Here is a 25,575-nt window from a genome sequence, read left to right as displayed (position 1 = left end):
AATGATATCATAAAAAATTAACAAGTGGTCTGTGACAAAATGGAAAGTTTAATTAAACATGGATGATTGTTTGTTGAACGAATATCATTCATGTGCAGAGGCTAGACCTGGTTCTCTGGAGGCTCCATTCAGATTGTGAAAACATGGGCCCACCACGACCACCACCACCACTTAAATATTAAGCCACACATTTTGGTAGAGCCAAAAAAAAAAAAAAAAAAACATATCTACGGTGAGACTTTTGCCATTGAATGATTTACACAAAAACAAACTGTCCACACCTTCAAACCAATATTGTACTGAAGAATCTATCATCCTAGGATGGGTATGCAAAAAAAATATCAAGCAAGTGCATCAAGACACGTCATATCAAGACAACTTATATTACTCATGCTCTCTTTTCCTCTTCTTAGCTTCATCCACCTCAGATCGTTTTCGTCTGATATCCTATACCTTACTATATTTAACTCGGCCTCGTGCTGTTTCTATATATACACATTATTATTAGCGTTTTGCATTCAATATTAAGCTATTCAAATAATACCCAAATTATTCTGTTTTTTCTTTTACTTCAAACATGTGCAACAGTAGGGTGGCCGGGCCGCATAACATACACATACCTAACTGGTGCATAGCTGACAGATAAAGAAATTAAAACAAAGTGACCCATTTGGCCTCATGGGAGCGAGCGAGTCACACTGTTAGCTTCTCTTCTGCTAATATTGCTGCCTCTGGGATTTCACCTGGGGACCGAATAGGATCTCGTCCAATTGCGGGGAAAACTGACAGAGTCAGCGTGTAATATGTGGCCCTGTAATTGGCTCAGCAGCGATAGGGGCAGGGCCTACTGTGTGCAGGAGGCTTAGACTGACAGGTCTTGGCTAGTGTAGCGCTCTGTGTGAAGGTGCGCTGTTGAGAGAGCTCCTGTATTGATCGATAACGTCCTCTGCATTCATTTATACCTTTACTAAAATGTGTTGAATTTATGTTAATGTGTATTTAAAGAAATTTAAATTTGTGGGTCAAAATTGAAAAATATGTATAAAATGTCTAATCAACCAAAGACTTTGCGACCCCTCATGCAGTACCTCATGGACCCATTATGGGTCGTGGACCTCCTGTTGAAGACCTGCGCTTTAAGTCATTTCTTTCCGGGGTCTACCTCCTCAACCCAAGTATCATTGTGCAAAAACTAGGGCCATTCTCCCTGTTACACTCTGTGTACCATCAAAATAACTTTGAAATTTTATTGGACAGTGGTTATTGTTGCTGTAGGTAAAAGGAACTTAGGTAACTGTGGACAGCTCCGTCAAAGTTTCTTCTTCTTCAGTACAGTTTCGGAGTATGTAAATGTAGCATTGCCTTCAGCAGTAGTGGGGACAACAGTCTTCTGTTGTCTGCTGCATGTGTGAATAGACAACTCAGGACAGTGTCTGGACCTGATTCTCTGGACAGTACGTTTAAGACACAGAACTGTCAAAAGACATTTTGGGCTTAGGGCGTGTACTAGAAAATGGATTAGAAAACTGAATGGAGACAAAATTGAAATGGTATGATATTTCTCTATGTGTGTAGCTGTGTCTCTGTGTGCGTGTCAGCATTTAAAGAAGTGTGAAATGTGTATCACTAATGCAGACAGTGATAATGTTCAGGTGAAGATAAAGCCGACACATTCTGTTGGCAGTTTATCTGCTGCTTTTAATGCTGCTTAGCAAAGAAAACACACACACACACACACACACACACACACACACACACACACACACACACACACACACACACACACACACACACACACACACACACAGGGCAAATCTTCTCATCCCGAACATTTCCCAGGACTCATCCCCCACATCCCAGCAGTCAACATTCTGCATGGAGGTGGTTGACTAGGAGGATGGAAGGGTTACGGTGGGTTTCCCACACTGAATGCTTCACAGCCCTCTTCCTCAGGTTGTCTACTGATCTACCTAAACGCTTCCTCTCTCACACTCCTGCCTGACCTTTTCTCTTGGTCCCACACTCCTCTGCCGCCCCACTTCTATCAGTCAGATAAGCTCCCACAGAGAGACAGAGAACCCACATATGAACGACGCTCCCATCGTAAACGACGATCTTTCTGCAGGCGCTGACATTCCATTTTAATATTGTGTTTCAGTTAGAAATTTGGATGAAGACGCGGACATTTTATACGTCCCCGTGAGACAATTAACGTATAGTGGTATTGAGCCAGCATGAAAAATACCAACAGTGCTAAATGAACTTCTGTTATTGCCAATTAATTGTATTAATTACACTTTGCCTTTCGAACTGTGATGTCAAAAAAAGCTCAAAACATAGTGGACACGTAAATTCTGGATCTCACGACTGAATTAAGTTGTGCTGTTCACCTTACTGAGCGGCACCTTTTCACTTTTTGCGTCTCGACTGTTCCTGTTAATTACACACAAAGAATCAAAACTTTACATCTGCCCATAGACCGCATGGTGTCGGTCCCTTTAATGGTGCCAAAGCAGCTCTGGCACATCAACTCATCGACTCTACAAGGCCAAATTTATGATGCGTATGTGTGTAAGACAACTGCATAAACAGTGGCTAATGTGTTGATGAGTAAATCGTATTATAAAAATATGACGGAAAGAGAACTAAAGCAGTAAAAGGGGAAACAGTGTAGACAGCAGACCAAAGATCCTCCTGTCACTCCATTAAACAGGAGCGCCCTGCGCCCTCACCACCCCCAGTTCCCTCCCTTGTCCCTCATTTCCTACCATATAGACACAAACACACTCACTCACTCACTCACACACACACACACACACACACACTCCTACACAAATCCCTTCACGCTAAACTCACTCAAGATTAAGCATGTGTGAAATTGAGGACTTTCTAATACACACACACACACACACACACACACACCTTCTGCTCACCAAATACACACTCAAGCCATCCCCAAGAAAAAAAAAGAAAAAAAAGTAAATACTGAATAGTGTAGTAGTAAATGAGTGAGCAGCAGACAGGAAGGAGGTGAGGTTTGTCTGTAATGGAGGAATTCTAATCAGCATTTTCTGGTCAGGATGTAATCCAGTATGTGATTACCTGTTTACTTCCCCACCCAAATCACCGGAGCCTGTTTCCATAACTGTCAGATAAACAGCATGTTCACGTGGTAAAATAAATAAACAAGACACAGTATGAAACCAATCAATTAGGGCTTTTTAAAAACTAAACAAAAAAACGTGTGGTGCGGGGAACATGCGAAAATACCTGGAGACGTGGGCTTTTAACTTGCGGTTACAGTTTAAGAGATGTGGAGCTCGTGGCGCTGGAATAAAGTGTGCTAATTGTATCTGGAATCCACGCTGTACAATATTAATTATAAAACCGCTGCATTGTAATGAAAAAATAACCTATTTTGCTGGGTTATATACTTTCATGCAAGTACTGTAGTCAAGTAGTGAGACACGCTATGCACCCAGGATAGCATACAGTTTTACTTACTGAGGTATGTCAGGTCAGAAGCACTGTATCATATTACTCTGTGCCTCCATAGCAAAAAACTATTATCAATGACCCACTGCGTTTCCCCGTGTAAAATGTCCCTTCAATACAAAAACACAGGTGCAGTTGATTACTCATAAATATAGCCGAGAGAGGCAGCGAGGTGTATATTTTACAGAAGAAATCAAGAGACTTCAAAAGTCCCATCAATAACTGAGTGTCTTGTGTCCGTAGTGCACGTGGAGTCTCTGAACTGAAATTGCCCTTTGTCCCGAGACATCAGATAAGCTAAGGTGCAACCTCACACCAGAGTAGTAAAGGGAGACCCTCAGTGACACAAACAGTAAGATGTACAAATGACTGGTCCGTTACCATCTTGGTATAGTGCCATTGTTACGAAACAATCATCAATAACCAGTGTATGCCAGTATGTGAATGATCATGACAAGAGCCACGTTTTAAGAGGAGACAGGTATCACATAATGTGTCAGAAAATATCCAACAGGGTAAAGTCCTTTTTATTTGATGTTATTGTGACTTCAATAGACCGTCATTGAATGCAGTGTGACCAGTGCAGGTCATGCAAAAGCAGCTGGATAACCCTGTCTAACAGCCAAACTGAGTGTCTGGTATTACTCTCGGGTCTGAGGCATTAAGGGGCTTCATTCTCCCCTCGGCCCGTTACGTGTTTAGAGTCCACAAATCATCAGAAATCTTTGACATTATCTCTGCCATTGTCTTCCTGCTCTCGCGCGCGCGCAGACACTGTGTAAAGTGATTTGGCTGAGTTGAGAGCAGACATTTGCTCGGTGTGAGGACCATCACTGTCGTATTCCTTTGTTTGCAGCACATGACACACTCCCTCTCCCACTGTGTGGTAATATGGCTATTTTCTCAGTCAATTTGCCACTCTCAGCATCCAAGCACATGCAAATATGGAAGATGACACCGATTGGGGAACAGCGTTTGCCTGTAAAATGTGCACCAACTGTTTAAGTCCGGGTTATTGTCGAGGAGGGGCGCTGGAAGTGTTTTTAATTCGTGTCTTGCCTTGAATCTTGAAAAAAGATTAAAAGGAAACCGGGTTTACACAGGGGTGACTGCTTAAATATTATTATTTATTTATTATTACTATTATTATTATTATTATTATTATTATTATTATTATTATTATTATTATTATTATTATTAATTACTTACCTTCGTCAGACTGAACAACTTTTGTGTTGGTGCAGAATTTTGTAAAGGTAGATGAGCTGACTGCCTAATTTGCTTACTTTTCTTGTTAGTTTTGGAGGTTAGATGTCAGGACTAGAAGCGCGTGTTGGGTTAATGACGTGAAATCAGAGATGAAAAGATAAAGTCGGAAGCCAATTGTCATATTCACGGACAGTCACACACAAAATATCTGAACTGTTCTGCAAACATTTGTTCAGTATGGTGTGATTCATATCAGAGAGAAAATGGTTCTTGTTGATGTTGAAATAGGAACTGAACTGACAAATCCTGTAGACATTAGAGATGAAAGACATTTCTGACTTTCCTCCTGCGCACGTGTCTTATTTGTTGAACACACAAGGTATGCCGTCACCTGTAAGCAAAGCTCTGCAGTTGTGGGTAGCAAGGTAAATTAAGATTTAACTCAGGAAATTAAATTAGGATGTGTGAAAAAAATATAGAAATAAAATGAAATATAATTTATGGACTTCTCAGAGATCAAAAATGACGTGACTTGTTTCTGTCTAGTTTTTCTGACTTCTGATTCATCATCGAGCATGTGACCTGACAGCTGATTTGAAAGCCTCTGTAAGAGAACACACAAAGTAAAAAAATATAGTTAAAGTTAAAAAAAACACTTCAAAAGGCAGGGTGTGATTATGGACCCATAAATAACTTGTGCATAGTAGATTCTTCTCATGTTTAGAAAAGCAACGACACCCATGGTCACAGAAGCCTTTCAGATCTTATATTGGAGCTGAATTCACGAGGAAATTACGTTTTATAAAGTAAACATTGAAAAACTAACCACTCCTCATAACATATGATGGTGTGCAGTAATTGTAAGTCATGATACACACAACAGAAATATGTCAGAAAGGATCCAAAGCACATGAGTAAGAGAGAGTGCTCATTTCAAGTGTGTTATTGGCCCAACTTGAGTATTGATTTGTGTTGGAACACAGTGAAACTTGTCGGGGCTCTTTAAATGACGAATGCCACAGACGACAAGTGAGGTTAAATGTTTTGTGTATACAGAGACACCGATCCTTTCTTGTGTTCATAAGAGCTTCTCTTGGGGACTGTTTTGGTTGTGAGTTCTTCAACAAAAATATCTACACACATATCAACAATGGAATTGCCATTTTAGATCAATAATGACAAAACAGCTGTATGCTTTTTCTAAAGTAGCATAAAAGAAGAAAAAGGACAGTGTGGAAAATGGCTGAAACATTTTTGCAAATGTTTTTTTTTTTTTTCTTCATTTGTTCATTCAAAGTACAAAACTCCAAAGTCCCCTGTGCTGAATATGTGATCAGAGAAGTGATTATTGTATACTGAGACAAAGGACAAAGACATCTCTCTGGATGATGTGTCATTTTTTCTGGTTTTGAACCACTTACCACTTTGAACCACAACTATCTGGTAAAGCAGAGCTCCTACTTTCATCCTCATCTGATGATAAAGCAATAACGATACTGACCAGTTCACTAAAAGAACTTTGCACCATTCAAGATATTTAATTCTTCATTTTATTTTATTTTTGTTCCTGCACAGCACTGAAGGTGGTAAATAAGAGTATGAGTCAACACATGAAGCCACTATCATGCTATGTCACTGTCATGATGTCTACAGTTGCCATGGTTACCGGGGCTGTTCTGATCTTTGTTGAGGTTTGTCAACAGTTTCTTGTCAAATTCACAGTGGACTGCAGATGAATTTAGTCCATCCATGTATTTCCTTGACTCCTGAGCTTGTACGATGAAGAAATAACAATTAAGTTCCACCTTGTTTTAAGCCCTGAACAGTTTAACTCTGAGGAGTCAAAGCAGAGCTTTGTCTGAGTTTCAGAAGTCTGCTTCAATCTCTGTGGTGTCACTCTTTCTTCAGACCAGCACAGTATCATCAAACAGTGATGAGTACGAGTAACATGCCATGTCCTGTTTAGCACTACTTCTACTGCTACTTCTACTACTTTTGGCATCTTATTTCATGCCGTGTAGTCTTAACATAACAGAAAAGCTTAAATGCATTGCCATGAAACTCAAAATGATCCTGAAGTAGCATGTTACTCAGGTACAATGAATAAACATGGTGTCCACTGTAGTGTTTCTGTATTTATTAGTATGCATGTACTTGTCCCTACTTGTGTTAGACCATATGCTGTTATACTGTATATACTACTATTATATCAGGTTTATTTAGAAAGTTAAGTCACACCACGGACATCCCCCATACTCCAGAGAGGATGCTGTAAACTTTCCCTCAAAGTCACTCTCCGATTAAATTTGTACTGCTGACATTTGGCATTCTGTAAATTTGGGTTAAGGTCGTCCTTCATTACTCGAGAAAATGTTTCAGGGCCGCAAGATAAAGTCAAAAAAGAGACACTAGACCTCATGAAATTAAGTAAACAGTATATGCACATACACAGCTTCACTAAAAGTCTACATATGACAAATTAGAGGCAGAAAAACAGCCAAGCAGACTGTCATATGTCCCATTCCCCATTCCCATTATCATAAAACACCAACAAATACCCAACCATAATATTCACAAAACCCAAACTGAGAAACACACACACACTCCTTCCCTACACCGCCCCCTACAGCTCAGGTACACCCTTCTGACTCTGTTCCCCACAGTTGCTAGGCAACATGTTCCTTGTGCGGACACCCACCTGCCTTCAGGCTTCAGCGCTCTAAATTTGGTCTTAATTGCAAATTGAGTGGGAGAGGAGGCTGACGCTGGCTGAATGAGAAGCAGGCAGCCAAGGCTCCGGCTGCGGCCACCGAGACGACTCAACCGCCATGGAGTGACAGAGACGGGAGACAAGCGCAGAGTCCAGAAGTGCACAACGACAGATAGAGAAACTGCTCCTGGGGTGACTACAGAAGAGCTCGAGTCAAAGTTTGGATTCTCAAAAGCAGAAAAGAGAAAAAAAAGGTAACAAGAAAGGTCTGTGGAATTATATGTGGATGGAGTATGCACGTCAGTGAATTCATCATCAAATGTGTCTTGTACCAAAATACAGCAAACTACAAGAGTTCAGTGGATTTTTAATCTGTTCTCACATACTCGGTATCAACGCAGTCATGATAGTGCTCCCAATATCAGAGACCACTCTGTGTTTTATAAGTATTGCCACATTAGTACCAGAAAACGCATTAAAAATGTTATAATACCTGCTTTTCCTTACCGTCACATGTTAGCTTGGGTGCCAAGCTTGAAGAACCTGCCACGTAAAGCTGCTAATTGTCCACATCTTAAGTGGGAGTTGCAGGCTTTCACAGAAAATGTCCCCATTTTATAGCCGGGCATCACAAGACAAATCGTTTCCCTGGGATGCAGAGCGAAATGCCTCTGGGAGCCACTGGACAGACCTACAACCAACCAGAGCAAGGAAACAGGTGAAGTACAGGAAGGAAGGAACCACAATATGTCTGTTAGTCTAATAAAATAAAAAATAATAAAAAAACAACAACAAAAAAAACCCAAAACAAAACAGAAAAGGCCCAAACCATTTTAAGGACTCCTTTATCGAGCAATAATTAATGATTGATTAGAAGTCCACAACACCTTTGTAGCAATACACCGACTCCATGTCCACATGAGAGATTAAGATAGTTTAAATGTGGTGCTAAATTGCAAAACTCCTGTTTCTTGTGGCATCACCCATATGTTTCCTGCGGAGTGGTTTTAAAGCTTAGTGTGGTGGCCTAACATCCTGTGCCTGACTCCGCTTATGTCCCGGCTCAAGACATGGTCAAAGAATTGGAGTGTGAGTGGAGCTGAGCCGGGCCTTAGGGCGTTTGGCGTTTTAACTCTTTAAAACCGAATGTGTTGCTGGTGACACGTTTATGCAGGTGCACTTTGGATTACCGTAATTACGTTAAGGTTTACGCTATTGGAAAATTCGGAAAGCTAAGATTTTATCGCCAATATTGTGTCATTACAGTAATTCCACTTCCGGCGCTCTTATTACATGCAATACCTTATCAATATCTGCTAGATATCGAAAGTTCCAGGTCTTCTGTAAAAACACAGGACATTTTCTGACGTTTTCATAGTCAAAGTAAGCAAAACAACGTCCAGGTGGACGTTTTTAGGAGCTTAAGTGTCTTTTTGGAGCTAGGCTCAAGTGGCCCTTTAACAAAACTGCAATTTTTGGCATCATGCATTGGCTTAAGCTTATATTTATACTTGGAAAACCTGTCTAAGCCAGTGAGAGCATGTTTCTGGTGTTTCAGCATTGTTTTGTAACCAATGTGATGTACTTCACTCTATGGAACAGTTGGGTTCTCTGAAATCACTGCAGCAAAGAACATAGAGAAGACATCTGATGAGATGGTTTGTAGGAGGAGAAGACTCTGAACCTCTGAGACATGTCAATCAGGAAATGCATTTTGGACCAATCTCAGCTGCTATGGTTGGCCTCGCCACAATGTGTAGTTCCATATGTCTGGGAAGGCACATATACATTAATACACAGGACATGATTTGAGGCAAAACTCCTTTAGAAGCCCAGTCCAATTGGAGAACCAACCAGCAGACCAGTGGTCAGCTGCTAACTAGCCTAGCCACCAGCAGTAGGTAAGAAATGATGGGAATGTGACCACACTCCAACCAAACATTTCTTCTTTCTGCCTATATCGGAAATAAGATACAACAAGACACCAGCTACGTAGCCTTGTCCACAGCATGAGGTAATGAGAGGTGGTTGGGCATTTGACTACCCTTCAACCAACACCGCTCCCTTCTGCTAGGATCAGAAACAATGTGTAGTTCCATAAATCTGGGAAGGCACACATCTGGTTATGGTGCAGGTTAAAGTGTACGGTCTGGACTTCGCTGCTATGGCATAGAAGGTGTATGTCAATGTAATTTTCATTCTTATATTTTCATGCATTTAAAGTCATACATAACAAAAGGCTGAATATGTCTAACACAAGAAATCTACGTATGCAGCTGATTTACAGCAACAAATAGGTACTAATAAATAAGGCTCATTTGGAGAGAGCTTAAATGTTTCTCTCAAAACTTTTCCTGCTTTTTGAAGTCTCCTCGAACTGAAATATTAGAGAGAAGCATTGACAGGCCAAAAACTCTTCAGAGAGCACATATCGGAGAAGGGCCTCGTTCGTTCAATTCAATTACCACAGCCCTATACACAATCCACAGGAGACAACGGTGCACCGGATGCTCATTTCAACTCCTCTTTCCCCAAATCCCCATAGAAATCTCCTTCGGTTGGACAATGCACTTTTTCCCATTTGAAAAAAAAGAAAGAAAATCAATATCTGGTTTCAATACATGTGGAAGCCGATCAATACCAGGCCCAGCTCTCTTTTTCTCTGCCACGCTCTTTCTCCAGTTTTCCCTCCATCTCTGGCAAATGGTAAATAGAAACAATGGTGTATGGTTATTGGGAGGTCAGGGTGCAGCCGGAGGAGAGAATAAGGCTGCTGATGAGAGTGCTTGAGCTGGAATCACACAGGCATCAATGCCGTTAACCTCTCTGTGGAGCGGCGTGGACAAAAGAGCTGGAAGGACTGTCTGTCTCTCTTTCCCTCTCTCTCTCTCTCTCTCTCCCTCTCTCTCACACACACACGCATGCACACAATTTTTAAGCTGCACAGTGGAGAAAATCACATGTTTGATTGGGTGTTTTGTGGCTGATGAAGATTTCATTTGACTGTTGGGACAACAGAACGCCTGGTGATGACGTTGGACAGAACAAGCTTCTGATTCAGTCAGAATGATTGACAATGATGAGGAAAACAAACCAGACGGCGCTAAAGAACTTTGACACATGCTATGAGAAAACAAAAATAGTTGAAACACATGCATTCATGCTTGAACATGACTTGTCCTCCGTATTTCTTGCTCTGTAAAAGGTACCACGACTATGGTGTTGTTTCTTTGGTATTGTTGTTTCTGATAAATTGAATATATCTAATTAGGACTGAATAGTTTCTATTTTTAATTAATTCTAATTTTACATTAAATGTTTCCAAGTCAAAGCGACAAAGATCAGCAGACATATAGAATTAAATATTAGATGAAAATGCTCCTTGAAAAAAAATAAAATAAAGAATACATTTATGGCAGTATTTGTGTAAGTAAGTTAACTTTATTTATGTAGCACCTCTCACAGGTAATAAACCACAAAGTGCTTCATCGTAAAATAGTAAAAAGACAGAACGTAGCACAAAAGATTAAAACAAAAGTACATTCAATGCAGTTAAGAGAAAAAAAAAAAAACATAAGAAGAATGAAACCCAGATTAAAAATGTCATAAAATTACAATTTTATGTTTAAATAAAAGAGTCTTTAGGTGTTTTTTTTAAAAATGTGTGTGGGTGGGACAACAAGTAGCCATTGATCAGATGATGTCAGACTGCGGGTGGGACAATAGGAGGGCGGTTATCTGTGCAAGGATCTAAAAGTCACAACTAAAAATTTAAAATGAATTCTAAAATGTATCGGGAGCGAGCAGAGCGCTGCTAAAACCAGGTGATATGGGATCTTTTGTTTGTGTGAGTTAATAGGTTGCAAAGTAACGTCGGGGACGTTGTATCTTGTAGTAACTGTTTCTGTGGATAGAAGCTTTTTAGCAGCTATATAAAGCCGTGCTGAGAAAGGCCACTGCTTTAATAATATTCCCCACTTCTCACTCTTTCTTACGTAAGGCACACTAATGGTGTGTGAGTTTTACAAGTTGGTTTGTTTTGTTTTTTGTTTTTTGTTTTTTTTATGGCAGGAGGCTGGGAAAGCATGTGGGTTTCAATTTAACACACTCTTCGCACTGAACTTTACGGCGCCGTTGTAAATGGTGGAAAAGATTAGCCGTGCTCCAGCTTGCGTTTTGTAACTTGTTCTCGGCGCTCTCTGCAGGACACATTCTTCCGCTGCACAAATCGGACTCTTTAAATCGAAACCATCTCCAAATGATTGGCAAAAATAAAGCAACGGCTCAGACAGCTCATCTTTGGTAGGATGACTCCTGCCTTTGTCGTTCTCTGTGCTGCTGCCGCACGCAGGAGCAGGAGGGGAGGGGCAAGGTGAAGATTCAGAATAGTTTCAGCACAATGTAAAGTATACGAACGATACACTTTTATCCTAAATCTAGTAGGAAAATATATTTGATATATCTAAAAAACACGATATATTGTCCAGTCCTGCTTCTAATTCTGCTTCAAAACTGGAAAAAAAAAGAAATTAATCTTTCAGTTCTTCTGAAACATGCGCGTAACTTGACTGCAGTTTTTTTTTTTATCTTGATGTTTTCCAGAGTGACGGCTCAAGTGCTTGTTTCACCGAACGCAGCGCAGAGACAAATATTGTACCTAGCATGTTTGATAAAGATCAAGACATCTGAGATGAGGCCGCGGCGACTGGAGGGTAATTAAAGTTGCGAGGGTCGACCTCCTAATAACATCACAGCAGGGGTGTAGCTGAGGCTTGTCGCTGACCGGCAGAAGCTGAAAAACGCCACAGAGTTGACCAAATTTTCTGTATATTCTTCGAAACATATATTCATAGCAAGCACGTTAGCGCAATCTCTGACTTCCAGTGATGGATGTAAAACCTGAGAGGCGTGCAGTGAACAGACAAGGGCCTTTGTCTGCCTTCCCTAAGTGGTCTTTTGAGAGCGGCAGGATGGGTGCCAGCCAGCCTGGGCATCATGTGGTCCCCTTCTCAGCCCAGTAAGGACCTCTCTTATCCTGTTTGTTGTGGCTGCGAGAGGGGCACAGTGGGGGCCCGTGGAAGATCTATGGGACCCTATGGTGCTGTTGTCTCACGAAAAAGGAATTACAAACAAATTGCTAAGGGCCAGCACATAATTTCAAGACTCGTGGCAATTTTATGACTTGCTAATGTTCCTAATTACATGGCCATGAAAGACTTAATTAATTGAGGGGTGTGTGGGGGGGGAGGGGTGAGGGCGAGTGCGGGGATTTAAGACCAAGGGTGCAGAAGAAGGAAAGAAAGAAAGAGAGAAAAAGCGCTAGGCCCCAAAGTAAAAGAAAGAATATAAGAGAGTGATGAGAAAGAAAGTGGTTGCCTCTGTTTGTTATCATGGTTCCAGTGCATTGGTTTTTACTGCCTGAGGAGAATTTAGTGGCTCTCACTATTGCGTGCAAAAGAAAATGTGAGTCTCCAGGAAACGCGACCATTACGATCAACCCCTTGCTGATACCTAATATGCCCTGCGTTCCCCCCATGACTTTGCCAAAGTGTCTGTAATCATATTATTGTAAATGTTGGCGCAGTTAATTGCATGGAGAAGAAAATGGGCTACGCTTGGCGGGTTATGGGGAATTTTTTGAAAGTTTGTTTGCCCTCTGGAGTATTGGAGGCACTAATAATGGTGAATTGGAAGCGAGAGTGTGAGAAAGAGGAAGATGGAGAGAGGAAGGAAGCAGGAGGAGGGCAGCACTTAACTGGGAGTGTTTCTTCCCTCACCGCCGAGTCTGATATGATTTCGGCGAATAAAGTGAAAAGAATGCAGTAGTACGCCACTCCTGGGTGGTTTAGATTCAGCACCGACGATCAGACAATTTACAGACGGGGGTGTGCATGAAGGAGACGGATTCGGTGTCAACTTTACGCGATTTAGACCCACAATCAACATTAAACCGTTTAGTTGCTCAACTGACAGTGACTAAAAAAATAAAGTATCATACCACATGAAAATGTGTTACATAAAAAGCAGTTTGTGAAATTGTCTAATCAATAATGTGGAAAAATTCATTATAATATTTGGCTTAATTATTCTATTATGGTCTCATGGTCCCTTGTCAATAGTTTTGTGTTATTTGAACTGGAACAACCTTCCGTCAAGACGTACTACCTTCACAGCAAATGTAATCTGGAGAATAAAAAAGGAAAAAGAAAGAAAAAACACACTACACTACTCTTTAAGATGAGACTGGTATGAGTACAGTGCAATTGTCATGTCTTGCAAAACAGCATGAATGCTATGACTTTTTTAAGACGTGTATTCCCACATGGAAGAAGACAATGAAGGGACTTTGCATTTTATCAGGTAAAATACTAAATTATGTTAGTTACCTTTTTTAATTTGAAAGAAATTATATATTATATTATAATAATACTTTTGATATGACTGTGGATGTGAAGAGGGTCATAAAACATCCATTCTCAATGTTCTGATCAAAAGAAAACCTTAAATTTAAATACACACCAGGTCAAATACCCGCAAGCACCTTTGATCCTTGCACTAGTTTATTCTAGAAACTAACAAGTTAATTTTGCCTAATGCACCTGGGGACACGGCAGCCTGACTTATGTCAAATATCATACCATGATATCATTGGCGCCCATTAGCTCTAGAAGATAATGGACACCGAATGGCGCACAGGAGACTGCACACACTTCCCCACACATACACGTCCATGCACATGTGCTCCGTCCCGCTCAGTCATGAAAAAGCGGCCAGACAAGGCAGTGCTGAGGCAGGCCCAAACACTCTGGGCTCACCCAGGGAACATTACTCATTTTCCAGCTCATTGCTGAGGCTCATTTAGCAAAGCCTCTTTCCAACCATCATCAATATCTTTTCTAAAGAGGCCTATAAGCGGGGAAGGACCAGGCTGCCCTAACCTGCTGTGGATAGCGCTGGGAAGTAATGAGAAATGACAAGAGGGTATTCAAACTTCTTTCATATTGCAAAACCTGTTGAATCAAGATGTTGGCCCGGGTAATGGAAGTGAACATTGTTTTTGTAGTGGGTGAGAAATGATAGAGCTCAACTGATGATAAAATCATGTTAATTATTAGGAGTAAAGCACAGCTATTTTTGTTCGTATGGTTTTGACCTTAACATGTTAAGAGGCCTGACTCCATGATTGGCAATGTATAAATAAATAAAGTAGAAAGAAAAATTGTTTCTGGTGATTCATCAGACCACGAAACAAAAATTTCCCTTCCCTTCTTTTCTTGGACCTCATATCATATGTTGGTGGTGTGCTTAACTTTTTTCCATACTAAAATCAAGAAGGCTTTGCGAGACATTATTTCAAGTGCATTTATATTACATGTAAAGATTTAAGCTTTAAGTTTTATTATTCCACGACATCTAGGCAGCGCAGATGCGTCACAGCAAGAAATATATAATAAAGAAATCCATCGTGAATAATGCTGTGAAAACTTTGAGCAAATGTTAGTGCTACAGAAGTGTGTCTAGTTCCTGAAACCTACTGTCCAGTGTAAAACAGAAACGTTTCTCACAGCTGCTTTCGACGAGGCCCAGAGGCAAGCTGCACATGACCTTTCAGAGTATTGCAGTTTGGAAATAAAAACCTTAGATAAGTCGGGACGGAGCCGTCAACAGGCTCTAGCAGTGGATAAACTGTACAGCGCGTTCAGATAACCCTGAAAATGCAGAATAAAGCAGACTAAAACACCTACAGTGGTCACATTTGGGCTTTCTCAGAGGACGAGTGATAAAGGGGAGACAAAAGACTGTTGGTGGGATGACAGGAGGGCAAAAGGCACCGTCCCACTGAGATAAACTGCTGACTGCAGTGGTGTGCGCTTGGCAATGCCACCACGGTTTGACTGGTGCCCCGAGGTGTGCTTTCTGATCTGACCATCACACTTTTTCACCACATCAGCATTTCCCCTGTACTGACAAACCTTTGAGACAGGCTCGTCAAGGTTAGTAAGGGTATAAGCTGCAGATTGCTGATATGTGTTGTGAGTATTCATTGAATATTTATGTAATTTTAATAAGTATTTTGGTAAGTGTATACCCAGAAGCGTCAGTTTAGCAACAAATACATTTCACATATTATCCAGGAGCCTGGAACTGTTTCATTCACAGTGGGTACAAACTCAATTCTTATGAGAAAAAAAACACTTTTAGTTTAACCCTCCAATTAGCTTTGGGCTCCATGTTTAACGTCTCTAAATATATGATTAACAGTATATTTAATAGGGACAGTTGGGTTAACATGAAATTTAAAATGATGATGCCTTTTCTACGTACTGTAACCATGTTACATATGTACTGGTGTTCTTTGGGGCCAATTTGATCCCAGGCTCTTTTAGCTGTATAAAACATGTAAGAAATCATCAACATTTTACACACATTTGCTGCGGTTGCTTTGGATGATGTTGAGGTCAAGATAACGTGCAATTTTATAACCTTTAAAAAGCTTTAGAGCCCTAATGTATCATGCTATGTTTGGGGGAAAGTATGGTTCCTATGAAGATATCGATAGTTCACTTAACGTAGAGGTGAAACAACATAGAAACACCTTCCTCTGATGAGAATGAGACCCTCAGTGTTGACCCTCCTGTTGTCTCTCAACCATCAGTAAACACACAACCTTCCAAAAATGGTAAGATGTTATGGCCCAGCGACAGGTTGGACGACAGGTAAGACTTAGTGCTGCTAATGACATCAAAACGGTTCCAGGCTCCAACAGATATTCTGTCAGCCATGTCCAAGACCTCAAATCAGCATCTGAGCTCTTCATAACTCCATCAATGAGAAAGTAGATAATTTTGGAAGTAGTGTATAAGTCAAAAGACGAAGGCTTTAGGCTGCTGACACCTGCCTCGGACATACTATATGTTATTGCTGACAACAGAAATAGTTTTACATAATAAGTGTTATGGAGTATGTATAAAGCCACTTAATCACGTCTAATTTTGGGTCAGTCAGTGAGATTTTATGGTGATCAGGGGTGGACTGGGACAAAACAAATACTAGAGCACCACTAGTATCTAGCTGTCTAAATGCAGTGTGTATAGCAGATATCATATACGTGTGATGGTGTATTTTGTTGTGGATGGCTGCAGAGTGCTGCTAGCCGAAAAGAAAAGCATGGAAATGAAGTGGAAAATGCATACGATTAGGCAAATACAATCTCCTTAGAACCTGAGTATACGAGCATATCTGTGTGAGTTTGTGTGTGTGTGTGTGTGAACAAGAAGCAGATAGAGACTGAGATAACGATGCACTCTAAACACATGATTACATCTGCATTTCCACATCCAACATTTGTTTTCATTAAATTTCCATTCCGGCATATTTGTGTTTGCATTCCTACATTTCACAGTATTTGGATCAAATTATGTGGTAAATGATGCACAGACATTTTAGTAGACTTAACTTATATAGAGATGCAGCCGTTCACCTCTTTAAGCCTCTAACATATCACACTTACTTCTAGTATCTGACTGCACTGATGAATAATGTCATTTTACTCAGAACTTTAATAACTTCATGTTAGAATTATCTTTAATGTGTATGTTCTGTCCTCAGTGGAAGGAAGAGGATGATGTTTTGCGTTCCTATATACATTTCATTTTCCATCTGGTACTCCGCAGCACCTCTAGGGACCCTATTTTGACTGATCTAAAATCCCTCTTATTTTGATAAAAAAAAAAACACTACTAATATATTTAGACTAAAAAAACATGATTGGACTTGTCCAACAAATAAACAAAAATTCTCATCTCAAAGGCAATTTTGCACACAGGCAATTTTCTGTGCTTGCAGGCGACCTGCACATCTGTTTGTCTATTATGGTAGAGAATGTGGAACAATGGGGGCGGAGGCAGATAGTTTAGCCATGTTTTTTTTTTTTGATCATATCAACAACATTGAGGACACGGGGCATCATTCATGACCTGACCACCTCTCCCGCCTGCATGTACTTGAACAGGCCCAACAAGTGGTAGCAATTTTCCATTTTCATTTGTTGACCACTTGACCATGTGCTTTCCCCGGCTCCAGCAAATGAGCTCCCGACTTATGGTCTGAACGCACCTGCGAGCTCTGCTCCGACGCACCGGCAGCTGACAACAGAGTGCAAACAGCATATCGCGCACCGTTTCAGAAATAGGACATACATAGGAACACAACATATGCATGGTACAGTGCCGCAGAGATCCACAGAGAGGACGAGAAAGGCGGTGAGCTGGTATTTGTGTGCGCGCTCAGACGTATAAAAAATATGCTAAAATAGCACTTCATGATCCATCGTACAGTGTATTAAAGTGAACAGGTGAGTGGAGTGGCGGGTTCCATCTAGGCCCTCGGCGTACAGCATCCTGCTCTATTCTCCTTCTCTACATGTTGGCCCTGATCCCTGGAACCACTTGCTGCTCTCCCTCTGGCCTCCTCCGCCGCTTCCTTCTCCTTTCTGTCTCCCTCTTGTTTTCCTTGCATATATCCAGCATTTCCTCCTCTCCAGCGGCCCAGACAATGGGATCCTGGCTGCAGCCAGCCACGGGGCCCCTCAAGCCGGCTGAGTCTTTTCACAACGAAGCCCAAGGGCTCCAGGGTAAATCCTACAACTTGGCATGCTACCGTGCCAGCTAAAGGGATGCCAATGTCCGCCAGCTTTGCTGCACTCTTCATTTGCAGCCTTCTCTCTCTTCATTTTACAGTGCCTGTGACTGCATGTCCTATCTCGCTGCTGTTTTCTTAGGTGCCCTGGCTTTATTAGCTTTTTTGTTTGTGTCTATCTTAGCAGCCTGTTGAGTTCACCATTGACTATTGTACCATTGGCACTCCACAAGTGAATTCATTCATTTTGTGATTTTACATTTACTTTAATATTGTAAGTTGTTTAATACACACCTCAGCTCTGATCACTTCCTGTTACCTTAACTGTAAAGCTAACCTCCTAAGGTCCTCCATTACTCTCACTCTCTTGACTCTTCTAGACTCTAGGTTTATATTCCTACAACCTCTTCATAAAACCTACACCAGGGGCTACACCTATAAAATCATTTATACCTGTGTGCTGTGTGCATTGCTTCAGTAATTATGTCGCCAAAACGCTCGCCAGCGTCTAGTCAGCTCTGTGTACTTCACACAATAACAACTGGAAATGAGCAACTCATGCTGGAGCTGGAGCTTTCAAAAACAAAAATTAGCAAAGGTTTTACTGCAACTGATTGCAACAGAGAAAAAAGAGAAGACCTCTCAATAGAGGAGCACAGTGCGTAGGAGGCAGAAGGAGGTGAATTTTCTGTCCTGACCTGAACAAGGAAATGCGTTTCGGACCTGACAGCTGTTGCTGCTTTGGTTTACCTAAAAGTGAGTCACTACTAGTTCTGATGTCCGGCTGACCTCCGGGCAAGCACACCCAAGGCTGCTAACTCCCTAAGGAGAACAACGGAATGGCCAGTTTTCTGAGGAAAAGAGGACATAGGAATTGGGCCAAACAAAAGCATCAAATTAAGGGGAAATTGCCATCCAATGGCAGTAAAAGGTCAATAGGCATGTCTTCAGCAGAGGTAGAAATGTTTCTTAAAGAAGTGTAGTACAATACATGGCAAAGCGTGGCACACCATCAGAGCAATCAGGTAGGCAGGTCACAGTGGTGACAGGGTGCTTCGTTCATGCCTGACCTACCATAACCAGTAAACATTCAGGTAGAACACAAAACACCATAACCCACGACCAATTTGCAAGATCTGAAGACAAGGTGAACATCAATGCAATTTTTTAATCTGAAAGGGAATTTAATTAAGCTGACTGCAACATTAGATTCCAACACTGAACAAAGCCCCTGAAACCTGAGGCGCTTTCACACCTACAGTATATTCCCGTTCCAATTTCAGGAAATCAGGAAGAGTTGAGATGAAAACAGATGATCAGTGGTGGTGACTGTGGAAACTGTTTCTGTTCTATTGTTTATGCACCAGAAAATGATGAAAACGGACTCTAAACAATTTTTCTTTTAAAAGTGGATTTCAGAACATTTTGGTTAAATTATACTGGTGTGAACGAACAAGGTATGAAAGCACACTTACTTAATCTGTAGCAGACGTCCATATTTGTCTTAAGATAAATGTCCATTTAAAGTCATAGGTATGTGGGGAAAAAAAGACCGATCTGGTCTGTACTTATATTTTATTTTTTAGATGCATCTGGCTCCAGTGTCTTCATCCGTTCAAGCCAGATATTACAAACTTCCAAGTTGTCCTCAGATAATGCATTCAGGACATATTCTCTCACCTTTACTCTCCATGCTTATTATTGCAGGTGACAATAAGTGGCATTATTGTTATCAGTCAAACTAATATTAAGTATTATAATAAAGCTTTCTCTCTCCACTAACATCTAAATATCCCATTCCCATGATTACTGATAATCTTGCTACCATTACACTTCTTATAAACAAATTTAATGTCTATAATTTCTAAATATAGAATTGCAATTTTTTTTTTATCACGGTTTACTATTATTTTGAGAAATATTGTCAATCTTTCCTCTGCTGCTAACACACAAGTAGAGCATGTGTGTAGTAACACACACATAGACATGCGTACTGCACTGCCCTTTGCGTTATCAGTGAGCCAGAAGGCCAATGAAGGAGAGGAGGGGGCGTGTGCAGGGGCTGCTGGACAGCTACATAAAAAGCCGCTGGCATGAAGAGTGATGGCCCGGCCCGTTGTACCCAGAATCCGGCCTTCATTTGCTCGAGCTGACCCCCACTGCTCCCCACCTTCACCCACCCTGCTGATCAAAGCTGCTCTTTCATTTTCCCTTTATGGAATAATTTGCATAGGACATTGACAGTGCACTTTTGTTTTCCTGTTACTGAGGTCATTTTTATCACCGGGACAACGATAAATCCAGTTTACTCCTGGACACAGGTGACCTTTTTTCTCTCTAATCAAGCCGTTACAAGTTGCTGATACTCTGAGATCGGAGTCTTTTCTCTTTCTCCCTCTGTGCATCAGTTGACTAAATGAATGAATGAATGATCCTCGAGTGTGTGAGTGCAGGCCTGTGACTAGGAAAGAATAATGACATCACAAAATGATACAAAACCAATACACACACCCACAAAGTAACTCATAGTAGTGACTGAAGTAAGTTCTAGTAACGAAGTTGGTCTTTTTGTGAACTTATACTAAGATTAGTTATCATTTCACTATAGTCTTGTAATTAAGCCACCGAGTGAAAAACACAATTCTTTGCCAGGAGTTGTGCAGTAGTCATGTGGCACACATTTGAATTACTTACTCCAACAGCTTGGAACAAATCATTAAGAGAAGAAAATTACTAGTTGTTTGATAAAAACTTTAACTCTACATAAAATTCTCAGGTGAGAAGTTAACTGCATTTGCCACGGTCCATTTCAGCATAAAACATCCAGAGATTCAAAAAAGATTGGAGTTTTAGTGTTGACTGAATCCAGCAGTTACGCCACCAAGGTTTGTTTCTGGACTATTTTATTAGACTGTATTAGATATAGCTAGGTACGCCCAATCAACTTACACTTGAAATGGCCAGTGGTCAGTGATACCCAGTCTTCAGCTGCTGGAGAAAATACATGTGATTAGTGTTTGGCCAAGGGGGGAGTCCCAACATGGGACAATTTGACAGGATGACGAAACGAAAGGCAAACTTTAATCAAAAGACAGAATCTTTCCCAGAACTAGGGGATGCAAAATGGCCAGTCCTTACAGATAAACGGAACATATGCACACTAGACTCTGGGAACACAGAAGATCAAGTACAAACAATAGTGAAGAACAAGACAATAAAGAGGAAATGGGGATTCAAGCCTTCTCCTACCTATAGAGAAGGTACGATTCTGGACTGAGGACTCCACACCTTCATAGTACATCTGCTCCACAGTCTACACCTACAGCCTTCTGCCCTGCGACCCTCCTCCCCAGCCACCTCCCTTCGTGCTCAACTGCGACCTGATCTGAGGCAGCTGTTGTGGAGGATTAAGTCTAGTTTTTAAACAAACACATGTCTCTGAGCGCTTGCCAGAGGCCAGGGGCAGGGGTCCAGCTCATGTGCTCACTGAGCATGAACCATCCCTGGGGGAAAGGTAGAGAGGGGGTCCCCTGTGAAATCTGATGTGTCCCCGAAGCTCCTCGCCAGGGCTACAGTAAGAGGGAGCTGTTTTGAATTCTCGCCTGTGTGAATTTAACTTAAACTGTACAGCGCATGGGTTCTAAATGTCTGACTTGAGGGGGGCAGTCGTTTTAGCTGCCGGCGGCCTTTTAACCCCTCAACAAAAAAGGGACTGTTCGCAGCTCCATTTCACATAAAGGTGAAGTGTGTTCCTCCTCTACCTTTCGCTACCTTTGCCATCCTCTTTGTCTCTGCGTCCGTCTTCACATCAGGGACGAATGCAGACAGACAGGGGTCATCTCAGCAGATTAACTGAGAAGACCAGATCCAAACGAAAAACGCTGCAGGGAACATTTATCACTGGCAGATGCAATCATGCTAAATGTGTCTATTTGCATCCTTTTTTTTTTTCGCCCCAAAAGAAGGAGGGTCGGGGGAAGAAGAAGGAGGGGGTTATCCATCTCTCTTGTAGTTGACAGTCCCCATTAAAACGCAGAGCGTGCTGAGGACTGAGCCAGCGAGACGGCCGCAACTTGTTCCTCACACTGTTGTGACAGCGAATGCAAATAGCCTGACTTTCCCCCTGGAGAGAGACGGAGAGTGGCAGGCAGGAAAAATGCAGAAAAGAGAAGTGTTAAAAAAAAAAAAAAAAAAAAGGGGGGGGTGGGGTGGATGGGGTTGTGGAACAAGCCAAAATGAAGAAAAAATGTCACTCCTCCCTCCTCTGGTCTCTTTTAATGACTTCCCTTTCTTCGCCTCTGCCATCAAAATATTATATCAATAATTGCTAGCGAAAAATTAAACAAGTAAAACAATGAGACGGCCCTGGGGGCTGCCTTTCCCCTCCAAATTAGTCTGTGCATTTTAGAAGAAGGTCACTTCCTCCTCCTTTACCACCCCCCAGCCCCAGCACACCCCTCCTCCTGCTTCCATCGGATCAGTGACACGTTCTCGAGCGTGATAGCGCTGACCTGAGTTTGAATTTAGAGTGTTCATTAATAGGATATTATGCCATATGCTCACTGCACTGTCTTATTGTAATGTCTGGCACTGGTTTAAGAATTTGTAATTAGTGCTGATATAATGAAAGGACTGGAGGGGCCAATGCTAACTATGGTGCAAGAAAGAAATTTGCACTTTGAAATGTAAGCTAGTAGAATCACTCACCTGCTGACCCACTGGCTGAACTGATTGCACACTGGGGAAAAGACCTTGATGGGTTTCTTTTTATAAGAAGTATGTCAGAGGGGGAAATCAGTATTGCCTGGTTCCAAATACACAGAATAATACATAAGGCTTAAGAGCAAAATGATTTGATCAATGATTTTAACCTAGGATATAACTCCTGTCTGGACCTATATTCAGGAGACCTCAGGGGTCTCTAAACTGTTACGATTTCTTTAAAACTCAATTGTGTTGCTTTTTCCTCACACTTACATGTGCAACCACCACGAATGGTGAGAGGAGAGACTGCGACGCCAGTCAAACTTTGCATCAACATCCGTGCAAGTCAATCCATTCACTAGTGCGTCAGAGAACGCAGCCTGGAAGCATTGAGGAATCATTTGAGTCAGTGCGTTTACATGCACAGCTTAATCGAGCTATGCTCAATATTCGACTTTGTGAATACAGTCCTTGTCCCAGTTTACATGCAACGGAGAAAATCGAATAACTGACGGGAACATGTCCTCCTCCTCCACAGTAGGTGGCGATAGGTGTTTTTTCAGTGGGTTAATACCACGTTAATATGATCCGTTTTCCGGTTGACCTATCGCGTCATATAATACACAAGAGTCGTTCATGCGTTATCCGATTGTAGTCCGATTAAGGCGTATACATGGCGGAGAAAACCGAATTCCAGTTGCATTATAAATCGGATAAAGAGAACTCCAATTTTACTCAGAGTAACGTGTTTACATGCACTTATGTTGTCCAGCTAGAGTCGGATTAAGGCAATAATTTGTTTTTTTTTCACGTGCGTGTAATCGCACTGAGTGGTACAATCTACCGCTACATTTGGAGGTGGACCACATTCGTTTAGTAGTGTGAACACAAAATGTGTCTCAGTGTGAACACAAAATGTGTCTCCTCTGCACTGTTTGCAGAGGTGAAGTTAGTCTGTGTATGGAAGCTTCCAGGGCCCAATAAGCAATAACTTACGCCATAGCTTCTCCTAAACTTTGAATCTTCATGTCATGGCGCACACACAACAAACAGCACTGTTCGCGGCTCTGATACAGAAATAGGTGGCGATCCAATAGAGACAGAAACTGTTAGAATATTCTACTACAACTGTGATCGGATTACAAGACAGATTTGGAAACACATTGAAAATGTCAGGTGTGAACAGGGTATTTTCGACTGGTTACTTGTGATTGGATCACGGAGATCCAATCACAGAATAATAAGAAGGTCTGTGAGTGTGTGCCATTATGCCCATTATCTCAGTACCACAAGTTGAGACTACAAACACTTGGAGAGGTCAGCGAAGCAATACAGATGAAGGAGACGGCCATGACAGTAGCCTTCTCATTGTATCTTTTCAGTGTGGCAAACATAAAATCTCTCGTTTTCCATGAATGACCTGGTTGGCGTGAGCCGTGCCCAAAGGTTCGTCAGGGCTGTGTGTCGTTAGTGGCTTCCGAAACTTAAGCTTTGTTTCTTTGCTGGCGTTTGCTTACGGCAGTGGTGTTGTGGCATACAATGATGCCATGCTCCCAACACTACGGCGAGCTGTTTTTCTCACCAGCACCGGCACCACTCTGTCCCACCAGCACTAATTTTCATTCATAATAATCTTCATGTGCGGCATTGAAGGATGAGGGTTTGAGCAGCTTTTGCCTTGGCACAGTCCCAGCACTTTTAGCCCTGATGTGCCGTCATAATTATGCTGTCTGTGCTAAATGCCTATTGTGTAAATGTGCAGTGCAGTGCAGTTGCCAAAAACAGCACAAAACGGAAGGACTTTTCACCAGGCAGTAAATAATTGCATACAATGTGGGTTATGCTAAAAATCTATCCCCAAAGAAGGCATAATACTGAGAGAAATGTATGGAATAAGACAATGACACAGGAAGTGCTGGCAGCTGCAGACACACACACACACACACACACACACACACACACACACACACACACACACACACACAGATTAGGAAGAGGCATTAAGGGGATTCACATTTATTTAGGGAGAATAGCTTCTACTTTTGTTCAGGCACTCAGATTCATTGTTTTCAGCTGTTTAGACTATGGTTGTGTTACACCAGCGATTAAACAAACACGGAGCAGTCCATTTTCAACCCATCACGCTGCAAATAGACTTGTGGTGCACCAGTTGGTGATACAGACTGAACCATTAACATCTGCCTGCACTGCAGCAGGAACTTGTTCAGAGTAACTTGACTTTTATTAACTGTAACCCTAACCCTCCCGGTCCATAGATTATCAGACACACACAGCTCCCACTGATGCAGCACAAAACGCCAGCCTGCAATAGCTCATCTTCATGATGGTTTTAATGATTTTGTTGAAACAGGTTTAGAGTAGTTAGGTGCATGTATGTTCCACCTTTAATTAACTATATTTTGTTACCCCGGCAGGTTAAGATTCTTTTGTTGACACCATTCATTTCAATGATTGGGGCCCATATAACTGAAACACTCATCGGTATACATCCATATATATGTATATCCATATATATATATGTATATCCATGTATATATATATATCCATATACTATCCAGTTCTACAGCACCACAACAAGCTGTGTACCTAACATTACCTTGCATTGATCCGTCCTTCAGAGTGACTTAAATATAAATAAAAACTAAGCTTGTCTGATTAATTTATGGTGTCACTGCCACTTAAATTTACATACACACCAATCAGCCACAACATTAAAACCACTGACAGAAGAAGTAACATCTTGTAATAATGAAATGTTCTGCCGGGAAACCTGTGAAATGTAGATGTTACGTAGACAT

Source organism: Mugil cephalus, chromosome 9 (assembly GCF_022458985.1).
Source record: "Mugil cephalus isolate CIBA_MC_2020 chromosome 9, CIBA_Mcephalus_1.1, whole genome shotgun sequence".
Classification (NCBI taxonomy): Eukaryota; Metazoa; Chordata; class Actinopteri; order Mugiliformes; family Mugilidae; genus Mugil; species Mugil cephalus.
This window is presented reverse-complemented; position numbering follows the sequence as displayed.